Below are 16,319 nucleotides of genomic sequence, written 5' to 3' on the forward strand. Positions count from 1 at the left end.
CTGACTAGGTGCACGAAAATAGGTAAAAGCACCAGTATTGAAGAGATACAGGTTGTGATCCGAGAACATACACTCCACAGAACGACCCCTCTCATTAGTATCAAAACCACCCAAAGGGGATTGTGTCCATTAAAGTTTCCCAAGATGAAAAGGGAGATGGCAACTGTTCTATGAGAGTATTAAGGTTTGACTGATCGTAAGTCTCTCTGGGAAACGGGTAGAGGGAACAAACAGTGATGCCACAACCCATGTAAACACGATTAACTACAGCCTCCAAGGATGTATCGAATGGCACAGACAAGGTGGGTACGTGCTGGCGCAGACTGCGAGCTGAGCGTCTTAACCACCAGGCTAGGTCACGTTTTAGAGTCCCAATCAATACTAACAGACAAGTTCAATGACGTCGTCTGTGCAAGGAGAAATCTCGTTATCCAATCTTTGAACCTAACAGAGATCGTTGGAAAGATAGCTTCTGGAAGTCTCGTTCGATAAAATCACCTCTTTTCTTTATCAATTTGATAAGGTTGTGTACATTACATTAAAAAATAAAGTATCACTACTTTTTTCTAACTTTCTATAACCCATCTTGTGTACGAGTACGACAATTCGATCACACAGAAATCCATAAGTGCTGCCTTAGGCGATTTGGCCTGTATGTCTTCTTACAGAATATCATGAATACCAATTTCATTCTCTACTCGCTTGAGGCATGCGACTGTTGAATTGATATATGGTAGAACCAATGTGTGTACCAGTGAGTATTGTGCCCACTGTTGCCTGGGGCATGTGAGGTTCAATTTGTTGCAGATATCTTTCTGGAAGGTTCTTAAGCCACAAATTGATTCATCTTCCTTTGTTTTCCAATCCATTCAGTAAAAACGATATACCCATCTTGGATATTCTAAGTTAACGATCTGAATGCATCTTTATGGTATGAGGTTATAAATGTTTTGCATCATAAAGGGACTTGTATAGCTTTAAAAAAAGAACGATCACTTATCTGTGGCCCCACACTACCTACGTCAGGCCAAGCAATGTCAAAATGTAGTTCTGATACACGCTATACCACCGCGACTTTATAATGGTCATGTTGTCACGTGACATCCCGATTTGCATATAACAAATCGTTTTACTACAACATATTAAACCATGTAGTTTTATTAAATAAAATAGTTTGGCCACTTATCATATAGGATAGAAATTTCTTTAATGCTGCCCACAAAGAAAAAAGCAGTCGATTCTTAGAAATGAACTCAACAACAAATGTGTGTCGTATCACACCCATTCACTTGGCGTAGTTCATACTGGTTATAAAACTGTGTTATCATATATTATTAAATATTGGAAGTTAATTCACTTGGCGTAGTTCATACTGGTTATAAAACTGTGTTATCATATATTATCAAATATTGGAAGTTAATTCACTTGGCGTAGTTCATACTGGTTATAAAACTGCATTATCATACATTATTAAATATTGGAAGTTAATTCACTTGGCGTAGTTCATACTGGTTATAAAACTGCATTATCATACATTATTAAATATTGGAAGTTAATTCACTTGGCGTAGTTCATACTGGTTATAAAACTGTGTTATCATATATTATTAAATATTGGAAGTTAATTCACTTGGCGTAGTTCATACTGGTTATAAAACTGCGTTATCATACATTATTAAATATTGGAAGTTAATTCACTTGGCGTAGTTCATACTGGTTATAAAACTGTGTTATCATATATTATTAAATATTGGAAGTTAATTCATTTGGCATAGTTCATACTGGTTATAAAACTGTGTTATCATATATTATTAAATATTGGAAGTTAATTCATTGGCGTAGTTCATACTGGTTATAAAACTGTGTTATCATATATTATTAAATATTGGAAGTTAATTCACTTGGCGTAGTTCATACTGGTTATAAAACTGTGTTATAATATCTTATCAAATAATTTTTATTTGTTTGTTTGTTTGAAATTTAAGCACAAAGCTACGCATTGTGTTATCTGTGCTCTACCTACCAAGGGTACTGAAACTCGGTTTCTAGCGTTGTAAGTCCGCAAACATACCGTTGTGTCACTAGGGCAGATATTTTTGAATAAGAGTTGTTTTTTAATGTAATATTTAAGAAGTCCAAGTGTTATATGAGTATCTGCAACAGGAATATGGTACGTATATATATATACTTGTGTATTTAAACAATATGTACATGAGAGAAACATTTTGTTTCCAACTTGGTTTTACGTTGTTTGTTATTTAGATGCTCAACATTCACAAAATAATTCACAATCCAAGATTATAATTTATGTACGGTTCCTTTTTTTGGCTTATGTGCGAATACGATTAAAGTTTTGTTTTAGGGATCCGTTGGTTTCCCTCCTAAACTTATGTAAAATGCCGGTTTCTGTTACCGTCACATCGACTCATTACATAAATAGATCTCTTAACTAGGGTTCTGTGGTTCGTGTCCCGTTACAGCCAATAATGGAAAAAAATACTCCCACATCGCACGTTGAGATCGTGGGTGTTATAAGAGAAATGGTCAAAATCCACTATTCCGTCTGAAAACCTTGGTCCAAGAAATGGCGTTGGATGGTGTTGTCTAGCTGCCTTCACTCTAGTCTATCACTTCAATAACTAAAGACAACTGATTTCAAGTAACTTTGTACGAAATGCAACAAAACAAACAAACAAAGCTGTATTTTCCAACTTCAAACTGTTATATTTAACATATCGACTCCTCGGTACTCTTGTAAACTTGAACAGAACCCCTTCTTATCCTTCTACTCTAAAGATGAAAAGAGATCTAAACTTACACTGTGCAATAACGTTCCCATCCCTGAAATCATCCTAGTAACCCTTTCCAATGAGTCAGTATCCTTTCATGGATAAAGAGACCAAAAATTCTACTCAGTGCTCCAAGTGAGACGTAACTATATAAAGCGTGTGATCCAAATTATGATAACCCTCTATGAACTTAAAGATCATTTGTTAAATATTTGTTCAACTTACCAAGTGAGACGTAACTATATAAAGCGTGTGATCCAAATTATGATAACCCTCTATGAACTTAAAGATCATTTGTTAAATATTTGTTCAACTTACCAAGTGACCCTAGCCATTCTCTAACATTTAAGAGTACCCAAGAATTTAATGTAATAATAAAACCTTACCCAAGAATTTAATGTAATAATAAAACCTTACCCAAGAATTTAACGTAATAATAAAACCTTACTAATTATGTCGATAATAATATCATTAATGTAAATAATAAAAATCAGAGACCTAAGCGCTGATTCCTTAGGCACTTCACTATTAAGAAAGTTCCAGTTTGATTGGATTCCATTAATAACGATCTTTTGTTACCTTCCATTCAACCACCCTACAATCCAACAAACTAGGGTTTCCCCAGCCCCTTCCAGTATAATCTTCTTAGCTAATCTTATGCGTGGCACTTTATCAAAAGCTTTTTCAAAATCTAGATACACCAAGGCGTGTCCTTTCTTTTGTGCATGCAATAAATAACGTCATCAAAGTTGAACATGATAGATTAGTAAGAGACGATTTCCCTTTGGTAAAGACAATAGAAGACCAAATTGTGAGTGCAGTAAAAAAAACATTTCTTATCACTCATTGACTGCTGTTTATGTCAAGTTCTGCTTTTAATCTCACTAATTACGTAATTAAAATTCTTCATGTAGAGCATTTTATGATTAATTCTTTTTAAACTTCATCCACATCAAGACCAATTACTACCTTACAGGACTGTTGATTCCTGAATTTCACTAAACTCTTAGATTTCATACACGGTAAAAAAAAAAACACTTTATAAAACTAAACTTCACAATGTTCAAAAGGACAGAAACAACAACTTTTCTATTTTGTACCTGATATACCTATAACATGGAGCTCTACTAATTTTAATTAGTTAAACAACAAAGCAAAAAATAAAATTTTGAAACAAAAAAAAAAAACTGTGGTCATGAGCAGAGGCATTTTTAGTTCGTTTGATCTGAAGGTACTCAGATATCTTAGATCCAAGCAATTAAAACCAAATAATAAGTATGATTGCAATAAACACTGAAAACTACAGGACAAACATGGTAACAATGAATACTGAAAACTACACGACAAACATGGCAACAAAAACACCGAAACTACATGACAAACATGGTAACAATAAATACTGTAAACTACACGAAAAACATGGTAACAAAAACACTGAAACTACAGGACAAACATGGTAACAATAAACACTGAAAATGTAATGATAAGCATAACAATGAAAACTTCAGGACAAACATGGTAACAATGAATACTGAAAACGACACGACAAACATGGTAACAAAAACACCGAAACTACATGACAAACATGGTAACAATAAATACTGAAAACTACACGAAAAACATGGTAACAAAAACACTGAAACTACAGGACAAACATGGTAACAATAAACACTGAAAATGTAATGATAAGCATAGTAACAATAAACACTGAAACTACTCGACAAATATGGTAACAATAAATACTGAAACTAAAGAACGAACATGATGACAATAAATACTGAAACTAAAGGACGAACATGGTGACAATAAATACTGAAAACTACACGAAAAACGTGATAACAACAGAAATAAGACTCGCGTCGCTACCATCGCTAGTTTAGACATTGTACAACACCATAGAATGTTTTTAGTTAGATAGAATAAATGCGTGTTAGAATAAATACTTTATAGTACGCAGGAAACCAAAGAGCTGTATGAGGTCGAATGCCACATTTAAGATTTATTTTTTCCCTTTACAAACAAAAATCTATTATCATAAGCAGCAATTTAGAAGCTTACAAGACCGAAATAACACATACACTGGATTATCTTCAAATGTCACATTCATCCAACTTGACGTTGTATTTTTCTTATTATCATACTACATTTCTTTCACTTTAGTTTTAAGATACGAAATTCGAGTGTACTTCCCACATTCTTGGTTTATTACTAAGGCGCATGTTATCTTTTTTTTTACTGGATTATTGCGTTGATTTATTTTACTGTATTTTTCTTACTTAGAAATGTAACATGACTGTTTATCATTTTATGAATGTCACGTGACTCTTTATATAATATTAGGAAAGCCAAACGACTATTTATTATCTTATGAATATTAAAGGATAGTGTTTATTATATTAGGAATGTCACATAACTGTTTATTATATTAGGAATGTCACATAACTGTTTATTATATTAGGAATGTCACATAACTGTTTATTATCTTATGAATGTTATGTGACTCTGTCATGATATCAGGAATGTCACATGACTGTTTAGTTATCTTAAGAATTTCACATGACCGTTTATTATCTTATGAATGTTATGTGACTCTGTCATGATATTAGGAATGCTACATGACCGTTTATTATCTTATGAATGTTATGTGACTCTGTCATGATATTAGGAATGCTACATGACCGTTTTATATATTTGCAACATCACACAATTCTGTTTGTTATCATAGGAATCTCACGTGAAATCTTTATTAATACCTCTTTGTTTTATCAATTCTACTTATATTATTACAAAGACATCGGATCAGGAATATTAGACAAAAGGAGTCTTAATAGTTACAAAATGAGTAAAGGATGTACAGTCGGATCAACACTACTGTAAACTAGTAAACTATATTAACAATAGAGTGTAATAAACACTACTGCAAACTAGTAAACTATACTAACAATAGAGTGTGATAAACACTACTGTAAACTAGTAAACTATACTAACAATAGAGTGTGATAAACACTACTGTAAACTAGTAAACTATGCTAACAATAGAGTCGGATCAACACTACTGTAAACTATTAAACTATACTAACAATAGAGTCTGATAAACACTACTGTAAACTATTAAACTATACTAACAATAGAGTCTGATAAACACTACTATAAACTTTTAAACTATACTAACAATAGAGTCTGATAAACACTACTGTAAACTAGTAAACTATACTAACAATAGAGTCTGATAAACACTACTGCAAACTATTAAATTATGCTAAAAACAGAGTGTGATAAACTAATACACTATATTAACAATAAAGTCTGATAAACGCTACTATTAACTACTAAACTATACTAATAATAGAGTCTGATCAACTCTACTGTAAACTACAAAATTATATTAACAATAAAGTTTCATAAACACTATTGTAAGCTACTAAATTATACTAACAATAGAGTTTGATAAACACCACTGTAAACTATCAAACTATATTAACAACAGAGTTTCATAAACACTACTGTTTTCAGTTTTTTCTCAAATCATGTAATAGCTTTTTAAGCAAGTACTTTGGTGAACATTGACACAACATTAAACGACATCAAAATATATTTTTGATCTAAAATTATATGCTCAATTCTTTCCATAAATTGAAACGAATTCTTAACTGTGTATTTATTTTTATCTTTTAAAACTGATAATTTTTTAGATATAAATTTTGCTACATAATAAGTTGAACTCTTAATATTGGATACAATAAGTCTGAAATTGTTACCAATTTTATGAACTTTAGGCAAGGCATATAATCTAGGTAAAATATAGTTATTTGGAGTTAAACTTTGCTTTTCATAAGGTGTTAGAGTTATACAACTCTTGATTTTTTCTTTAACTATTGTACGAAGTTTATTTATAGGATTAAGTTTGATGTTCTCACACCGACCTTCTTTCAAAATGTCTTCAACTTTAGAATCGTAATCATTTTTATTAAGAATAACAGTTTGTCCCCCTTTATCAGCTTTGCAAATAACAACATTTTGTTCCTTTAAATTGTTCAAAATGTCCTTTTTCTTATTATTTTGGAGCTTAAAATTATTTAATAAAGTACAGCATTCACTTCTAATAATATGCGCTTTTCATTATTTAATTTTTCAAGTTAGTCTCAATTTCAGTTATGATATCTTTTTTAAAACCTTTATTTGGACCAAAGAAGAAATGTAAACTTCTGTTTAAAACATCAATCTGTTTATCATTTAGTATTAAATCAGATTTATTTATGACTTCAGGGTTATTTAAAAAAATTGTTATACTTATATGGCAATGAATATAGTTTATAATGTTCTTCATTCACTTCTTTTTTCTGAATTAATAAAGTTTTAATTTTTTGTCCAACGTAGTTTTACATGTAGCAATATTTTTGTGTATTTATCCATGACTTTCTTTCCCATTCCGTCCAGTCTTCATTCATTTCCTTAGATAGAGCTAAATACACTCTTTTTTCTTTCTCGGCTATGAAACTTATTTTTTTGTCGAATTACAATATTCAGTATCTTCTCTTTACTCTTCTCAAGTTGATACTCCTCTTTCTTGTTTCTAGTTGATACTCCACATTCTTGTTTCTAATATTGCAATCCAGTTTTACGAATTTTGGTGTTATCTTATTTCGTTTACACCTCATTAACAATGCTAGTTGTTGAAGGCATTTTTCTAACTTCAGTTTTTGTCTTAAAAAACATTTTTCATACATCCCGTTGTTAGATTCATTTTAGAATTCCTTGGAAGTTGTGTAATGTTCAATGTTAAAAACTCACAATTTTTTAAAAACAACGATTATTTTATATGCACACAATTCTATAAAAATGAGATTGTATCCAGTCTGAGAATTACAATAACTTACTGTACAGGATAAAAAGTTATAAAAAAACCCGATGAGACTTGAAAACAATCTCATACACTCAACATGTTTCGACGTACGCTACTGCATCATCCTCAGGAGTGTAATGTTTTGTAAAAAAATAACACTTATTTATCATCCTCAGGAGTGTAATGTTTTGTAAAAAAATAACACTTATTTATACAATTACCAAATCACCAATGTAATGTTTTGTAAAAAAATAACACTTATTTATACAATTACCAAATCACCAATGTAATGTTTTGTAAAAAAATAACACTTATTTATACAATTACCAAATCACCAATGTAATGTTTTGTAAAAAAATAACACTTATTTATACAATTACCAAATCACCAATGTAATGTTTTGTAAAAAAATAACACTTATTTATACAATTACCAAATCACCAATTTACATATTAAAGAATTTTTCGCCATCTATTGACAACATTTCCATCAGGCCCATCATCCATATTTAATAACTTAAATTTACTATTTTTACATTTAATTATTTCAATAGATTCACATATATTCATACCAATTACATTTCCAGGTTGTACTAAAATAACAATTTTTTCCCATTGAATTGTGTGATTAGTTTCATTAACATGTTCTGCTAACTGTGAAATAGTAATATTATTATTTTTAACATTTCTTTTATGTTAATTCAGTCTGAATTTTAAATTACTTCTAGTTTGTCCAATATAAACTTTTTTACATTCACATAATATTTTGTATATACCAAATTTTTCCAATAAATAAATTTTATCTTTAATTGTATTAAGAATTTGGCTGACGTTGTTTATCGGTTTGTATATCGGAAAAATGTTTATTTCTTTTTTAATTTTTTTCATTATTGGACAAGAATAAGTCAGTTATAAATGATAGTACCAAATATCCTTTTTTACTTTTTTTTTCAGCAAATGGTTTTTAACTTAATCTTTTATCACTGTTTTATAGTTTTTGACAGCTCTATCAACAACATCAGGATTAAAACTTCTTTTTACTGCTATGTGCTTAATTAATATCATCCTGTTGACAACATAATTTTAGTATCCTATCCACATAAGAATAAAAAAACAGTAGTTTGTTTAGACTTAGTGTGACAAGATTGTTGATATAACGGAATGATTACAGAGAAAGGTTTACTATTCGTCGTCTTTTTGTGTTATAAAAGCCCCATTTAGTAATCTTACGTTGTTTTTCCATTTAAAAAATGTCAGTTTATTTGTATTCATAAGATTTCTTCCTATAACACCTTCCATGGTAGATGGAAATGTTTAATTCAGTACAAATTGTACTAGTTGTTTAAAGGACTTTCCTTAAACACCTGATTGACTTGTTATAACAACCTAAAAACAAGCAAACTGTGTAGCTATTTCTTTTGTATTTCATGCCTTAGCCTAGTTTTGGAAATTTATCATACTTATATTCATCCTTTTAATAAATGTTGGGTTAACGTGATTGTTTGTCAGCTTTATTCATGTTGGATTAAGGTGATTGTTTGTCAGTTTTATTCATGTTGGATTAAGGTGATTGTTTGTCAGCTTTATTCATGTTGGATTAAGGTGATTGTTTGTCAGCTTTATTCATGTTGGATTAAGGTGATTGTTTGTCAGCTTTATTCATGTTGGATTAAGGTGATTGTTTGTCAGCTTTATTCATGTTGGATTAAGGTGATTGTTTGTCAGCTTTATTCATGCTTCAAAAGATTAATAGAACAAACATTCCATAGTTTCTCATTAAATTCGGTTCATTCAGTGGTGATGTGGGTTTTTTTAACAATTCCTAACGTTGGAAGAAGTTAAGCATGATCAGGTTCACTCCAACGGTTTAATGAATACGTTGGCACTAAGAAGAGTTTAGAGTGTGAACGCCTTTTAGATACTGACAAAGCATGATATAATGAGTTATCTTTATCATAAGACATTAGTATTAGGCCTATTACATTTTTAAACACTACATTTTTTATCTTATCCCTTAGGGATTTTCAGGAATTAGAAGAGTGTATAATAATAGTATTCCAACCAGACTATATTTGTCAAGTTCATTGCTGATTACGCGTTTCGCTCAATCCAGAGATCTTCAGGCCGGCTGAGATACAACAAACATAGTAATGGTCGGAACACTAGTTATATGACCATTTGATACAACAACAATTGTTATGGTGTGAACGCCTTTTAAAAGTTGACGAATCATAATATAACGAATTATATTTGTCATAATACATTATTTTAGGCCTATTATATGTTATAACATTACAAATAGTTTGTTTTTTGTTTTATTACTGCTACGCTCAATGCTAAACAGTGGGCTATCTGTGCTGTGCCCACCACGAGTATCGAAACTCAGTCTTTAGCAGTATAAGCTTTCAGACTTACCGTTCAGCTACTGGAGAGGAGCACTAAGAAGAGAGAGAGAAAGATTGGTGGTGCGTCATGAATCAATTTTCTTGTTTAGTTCGTTTTAGTTCTGTTGTATCTTCGTATAAATGTATTTATAATTTTTTTTAAGAAAATGTTTTAGAAATGACATATAATCCTGGGTCGGACTGTGGATCTGAGGGTCTATTGGTGTTGTCCCGTCGGCACACAATTACACTCTGAAACCTGAGGTCATTGGTGAGTTATAAGAGTGAGAGTCAAATCCTCCTTTTCGATTAAAATAGTATATGAGTTGGTAGTGGGCGCTGTTTACCACCTCCTTCTCTCTCGCTGTTTACCACCTCCTTCTCTCTCGCTGTTTACCACCTCCTTCTCTCTCGCTGTTTACCACCTCCTTCTCTCTTGCTGTTTACCACCTCCTTCTCTCTCGCTGTTTACCACCTCCTTCTTACTCGCTGATTACCGCCCCTTCTCTCTCGTCTATCGGCTCAGAAGTAGTGCCGGCTGATACAAATAGACCTCGTGTAATCAATATGCAGATAGCTTTCCTTCTGAAAGACACAGTACTATTAGGAGTTAGGTTTGAAACGCCCAAAACTGGTGACGTATTGGAAACCATTAGGCCTAACATTTGTGATAAAAATCGTGTAAAATGAGGACATTTTTTCACATTTCATTTAACTTGTCTGTTTCAGATTCCAAATCAGAGGAAAACGACGAGCTTAACAAAATAATAAAATAACTATGAATATCGAGAACGTTGATACTAGTCGGGCCCCCCAGTGGCACAGTGGTATGTCTGCCGACTTACAACGCTAGAAACCGGGTTTCGATACTCGTGGTGAGCAAAGCACAGATAGCCCTTTCTGTAGCTTTGTGCTTAACTTCCAACAAACAAGTCGGCTTATTTCAGAAGACAAGTCGTAAATTGGATCTATTAATTATTGTATTACCTATTCAGTGATGAATATTGGTCTGGCTGTTTATAGATTACAAAATATTACAGTCTGAGACACATAAACTATAGTTATAGATAGAAGGCAAACCACAAAAAATCTACAGAATTATAAAAACGACGTCTAAGAACAATATATAATTTTATAAAACAATTAAGAACAACCTTTAATTTGTAAAGAACGACATTTGACTGTAAAATATGTAAGTAAGAACAGCATTTGATGGTCAAATATCTATGATGGCGTTAGTATAAAATTGTGTCTAAAGCTTTATGAGTTTCGATTATCATTTAATTGTTTTTCGCAGTGTATATGATATGATAAATAAAAACACGTTCTGGTTGTCGTAATTGGACTAATCATTCGCTTTTTAATTGGAAATAAATGAATATTTTAAAACCATGTATTTTACAAATGATAAGTGAGAAATTAAAACTTTTCACCTAAAATATGCGCATGGCTTATATCGAATATCATAGATACTACGTTTTCAAGCGAAAGTGCCACACGGGTATCTGGAACATCTGCATAAAAACTTAATCTCATAATTTTAACACCGTGCTGTGAAAGTTTTACTTAAAATTGTAAAATGAAAATCTTACTCAGAATGGTAAAACTGTGGAAGAAGGGCTTACTTACATTAATAAAACTAACAAAAATAGATCTTATTTGTAATGGTAGCACTGTTTCACCAAGACTATACTTTGAATAGTAGTAATGAACGTCTTACTCAAAATGGTAATATTGCACCATGAATGTCTCACTGTGAATGCTAACATTGTGCCATGAATATCTCACTCTGAATGGTGACACTGTGCCATGAATGTCCTCACTTTGAACGATAACATTGCGCCACGAATGTCTTACTCTGAATGGTAACACCGTGACATGAAGGTGTTACTCCGAATGACATACTGCTCCTTACGAATGAAATTTGGGAGTCACTTATAATTTCAATACTCCCTAGGATACTAAATTTAATTACGCATTGTTAAGGTGTTACTTCAAATGATAGATATTGTGCCAAGAAGGTCTAACAGGGAATGATAACACTGTACCAAACAGTTCTAACTCTAAATATTAACACTGTAATGATCTCTCAAATTATTTTAGTTGGAATATGCTGCAACTTATTTTATTACGTTTTACTTTGATTCTGTTTGTTACTAAGTCCAGTACAGCTTATTCAGATTTTATAGTTCTATTGAAGTATCGTGAGAAAACGTATTTTCGTGTATGTTATTCAACTTTTGTCGTGCGATAATGTTTTACTGTCCTGGTTATATTATTATTATATGCAACTATATAACTAGCTTTGATGGTCGTTTTCAAAAACTTCTATTTTTTTTTATTGGTGTACTGCTCTACTTTGGAGGCAATTGTTACACTTACGATTTAAAAACTCTCTGAGAATCATAACCAGTCATTTCTTTAACGTCTTTAATCTAACCGAGACACTTAATAATAGCTAGAATCCGGGTTTCGATACCCGTGGTGGGCAGAGCACAGATAGCCCATTGTGTAGTTTTGTGCTTAATTACAAACAAACAAACAAACAAACTTAATAATATTTCTTTTAACCTTCAAAAATACTGGAAGCTGTGTTAAGTTAAAATTTATTTCAGTTCCATAGCCTTTTACTAATCTTTAAAACATTTATACTTTAGAGCGGCGTATAGATAACACTTTATATCCAGTCATGACAAGTCTACGGACAAGATACGAAACTGGAAAATATGAACGTGAAGTAAGTACCAGAAAAAAGTAAAGGATAATAATTTAATAGCTATAGGAAAATCAGAAACTTGATCATTGGTCGCAATTATATTTCTGACCAAACCTGGAGGTAATTCCAGGAACTCACTTTGCATGTTGGCATCTTTCCAAGTTTCAGACATTCTAGACCAATAATTGGGCTCGACAGACGCGAACAACACAATCAGTTGGAAATAATAATTACTTTCAGTTATCATAATGTTTACTGTTTCTGAATACAACTCTATTACATTCAAACGAACTAAAAGATAATTCATTCACTAAATCAAATCATGCAACTATAAACTAATAACAATTTGCGAACCGTCTTATAGTCCATCAGCTGAAGACTCAAAAAGTCCATTTATTTATTTGGTGTTACAATATACAGAACACTATCCTGACTCAGAATACGCCAGTTTTCACAATGGCCAATGATTATTTGTTTGTTTTGAATTTCGCTCAAAGCTACACGAGGGCTATCTGCGCTAGCCGTCCCTAATTTAGCAGTGTAGGACTAGAGGGAAGGCGGCTAGTCATCACCACCCACCGCCAACTCTTGGGTTACTCTTTTACCAACGAATAGTGGGATTGACCGTCACATTATAACGCCCCCACGGCTGAAAGGGCGAGTATGTTTGGTGTAACGGGGATTCGAACCCGCGAGCCGCAGATTGCGAGTCGAGCGCCCTAACCACCTGGCCATGCCGGGCCTATGGCCAATGAAAGTGTGATTTATAACCATACAATGTCACGCGCTCACTGAATGACAAAGAAGATTGATATTACTTCTCATAGCTTCTGTGGGACGGGGCATAAGCTGACATCATATATTAGTTATTCATCGTCACACAGTATTTATAAACTCATTTGATGTCACACTATTTATTATTTCATCCGACCTTACACAGTATTTATCAACTCATCTCACGTTACACAGTAGTTATTAGCTCGTCTAACGTCACACAGTAGTTATTAGCTCGTCTAACGTCACACAGTAGTTATTAACTACTCATACGACTTGAACAGTAGTTATTGACTTATCTGACATCATACAGTAGTTATTAACGCAATTAACGTTGCGCAATAGTTATCAACTCATCTAACATTATTAACTCACCTGACATCACACATTAGTTATTGACTCGACCGATGTCACACGGTAGTTATTAACTCACCTGACATCACACATTAGTTATTGACTCGACCGATGTCACACAGTAGTTATTGACTCGACTGATGTCACACGGTAGTTATTAACTCACCTGACATCACACATTAGTTATTGATTCGACTGATGTCACACAGTAGTTTTTAACTCACCTGACATCACACATTAGTTATTGACTCGACTGATGTCACACAGTAGTTATTAACTCACCTGACATCACACATTAGTTATTGACTCGACTGATGTCACACAGTAGTTATTAACTCACCTGACATCACACATTAGTTATTGACTCGACTGATGTCACACAGTAGTTATTAACTCACTTGACATCACACATTAGTTATTGACTCGACTGATGTCACACGGTAGTTATTAACTCATCAGACGTGATAGCACATGACCCGAAATCTCAGGTGCTTCGTATTATACTTATCGAATGAGGAAGGTGTGCTAGCACTCGTATTACTTACACTCCAGCAGCTAAACAGAATCTGTTTATGTAACTCTCTTCGAAGACTCCATGCATTCACCGGGTGTGGTGTAGTAAGTGCCTTTCCCAGAAAAGGTAAGTTCAGATTCAGGATATCCAGCTTTGTGAAACAATTCAAATGTTGGACTCAACTTCTCATGTGAGATGTCACCTTTCTGGGGAAGCCGAAAGTTTTTTGCAATATATATGGGAGATCTGACAAAGATGTGTACGAGACCAGGTGCCATTTGTTTTTGTAAAGCAAAACACCCGCAGTCAAGTAATCTCTGACCAAGGATTCTATAGAAAAGCACTTTCATCGTGTAGACGATCAGACATGTATTTGATGCAAATGTGGTACTCAATCTACAAACAAGGTTTTAAAGTTTTTACTGATGATGTAGTTGGTAGAGAATGAAGATGTCAGAATACTACATCACTACGATGTGGTAATCAATATACAAAGAAAGATGTCAGTTCTTACTGATGATGTAGTTGGTAGAGAATGAAGATGTCAGAATACTACATCACTACGATGTGGTAATCAATATACAAAGAAAGATGTCAGTTCTTACTGATGATGTAGTTGGTAGAGAATGAAGATTCAGAATACTACATCACTACGATGTGGTAATCGATATACAATAGAAAGATGTCAGTTCTTACTGATGATGTAGTAAGTAGATGACAGAGTGCTACATCACTATGATGTGGTAAGTAGATGACAGAGTGTTACATCACTATGATGTGGTAAGTAGATGACAGAGTGCTACGTCACTATGATGTGGTAAGTAGATGACAGAGTGCTACATCACTATGATGTGGTAAGTAGATGACAGAGTGCTACATCACTATGATGTAGTAAGTAGATGACAGAGTGCTACATCACTATGATGTGGTAAGTAGATGACAGAGTGTTACATCACTATGATGTGGTAAGTAGATGACAGAGTGCTACATCACTATGATGTGGTAAGTAGATGACAGAGTGCTACGTCACTATGATGTGGTAAGTAGATGACAGAGTGCTACATCACTATGATGTAGTAAGTAGATGACAGAGTGCTACATCACTATGATGTAGTAAGTAGATGTGCTACATCACTGCAGAGCCAAGGCCTTTTGTTGCAAACAATTGTATTTGAATTTTCAGTTTTGTATTAAATGTTTTGGACATATTTACTTGAGATTTGCGATAGTAAGTTTCCTGGGTAATAAATTATGCCTATGTTCTGATAAATAACAGTCGGTTTCGTGGATACTGAATTATAACTATGCTCGGATAAGCAAGGGTCGGTTTCATGGATACTGAATTATGTCTATGCGCTGATAAGAGGTAGTCGGTTTCGTGGATAAAAATTTTTATCTATGCTCGAATTATCAGTTTTGGGTTTTATGGATACTGAATTATGACTAAGCTCTGATAAGCAGCAACTGGTTTCGTGGATACTGAATTATGACTAAGCTCTGATAAGGAACAGTCGGTTTCGTGGATACTGAATTATGGCTATGCTCTGATAAGCAGCAGTCGGTCTTGTGGATACAGAATTTTGATTATGTTCGGATAAGCAGTTTTCGGTTTCTTGTATACTGAATTATGACTAAGCTCTGATAAGCAGCAACTGGTTTCGTGGATACTGAATTATGACTAAGCTCTGATAAGGAACAGTCGGTTTCGTGGATACTGAATTATGGCTATGCTCTGATAAGCAGCAGTCGGTCTTGTGGATACAGAATTTTGATTATGTTCGGATAAGCAGTTTTCGGTTTCTTGTATACTGAATTATGACTAAGCTCTGATAAGGAACAGTCGGTTTCGTGGATACTGAATTATGGCTATGCTCTGATAAGCAGCAGTCGGTCTTGTGGATACAGAATTTTGATTATGTTCGGATAAGCAGTTTTCGGTTTCTTGTA

This window comes from Limulus polyphemus, unplaced genomic scaffold (assembly GCF_000517525.1).
Source record: "Limulus polyphemus unplaced genomic scaffold, Limulus_polyphemus-2.1.2 Scaffold1231, whole genome shotgun sequence".
In the NCBI taxonomy this organism is placed as follows: Eukaryota; Metazoa; Arthropoda; class Merostomata; order Xiphosura; family Limulidae; genus Limulus; species Limulus polyphemus.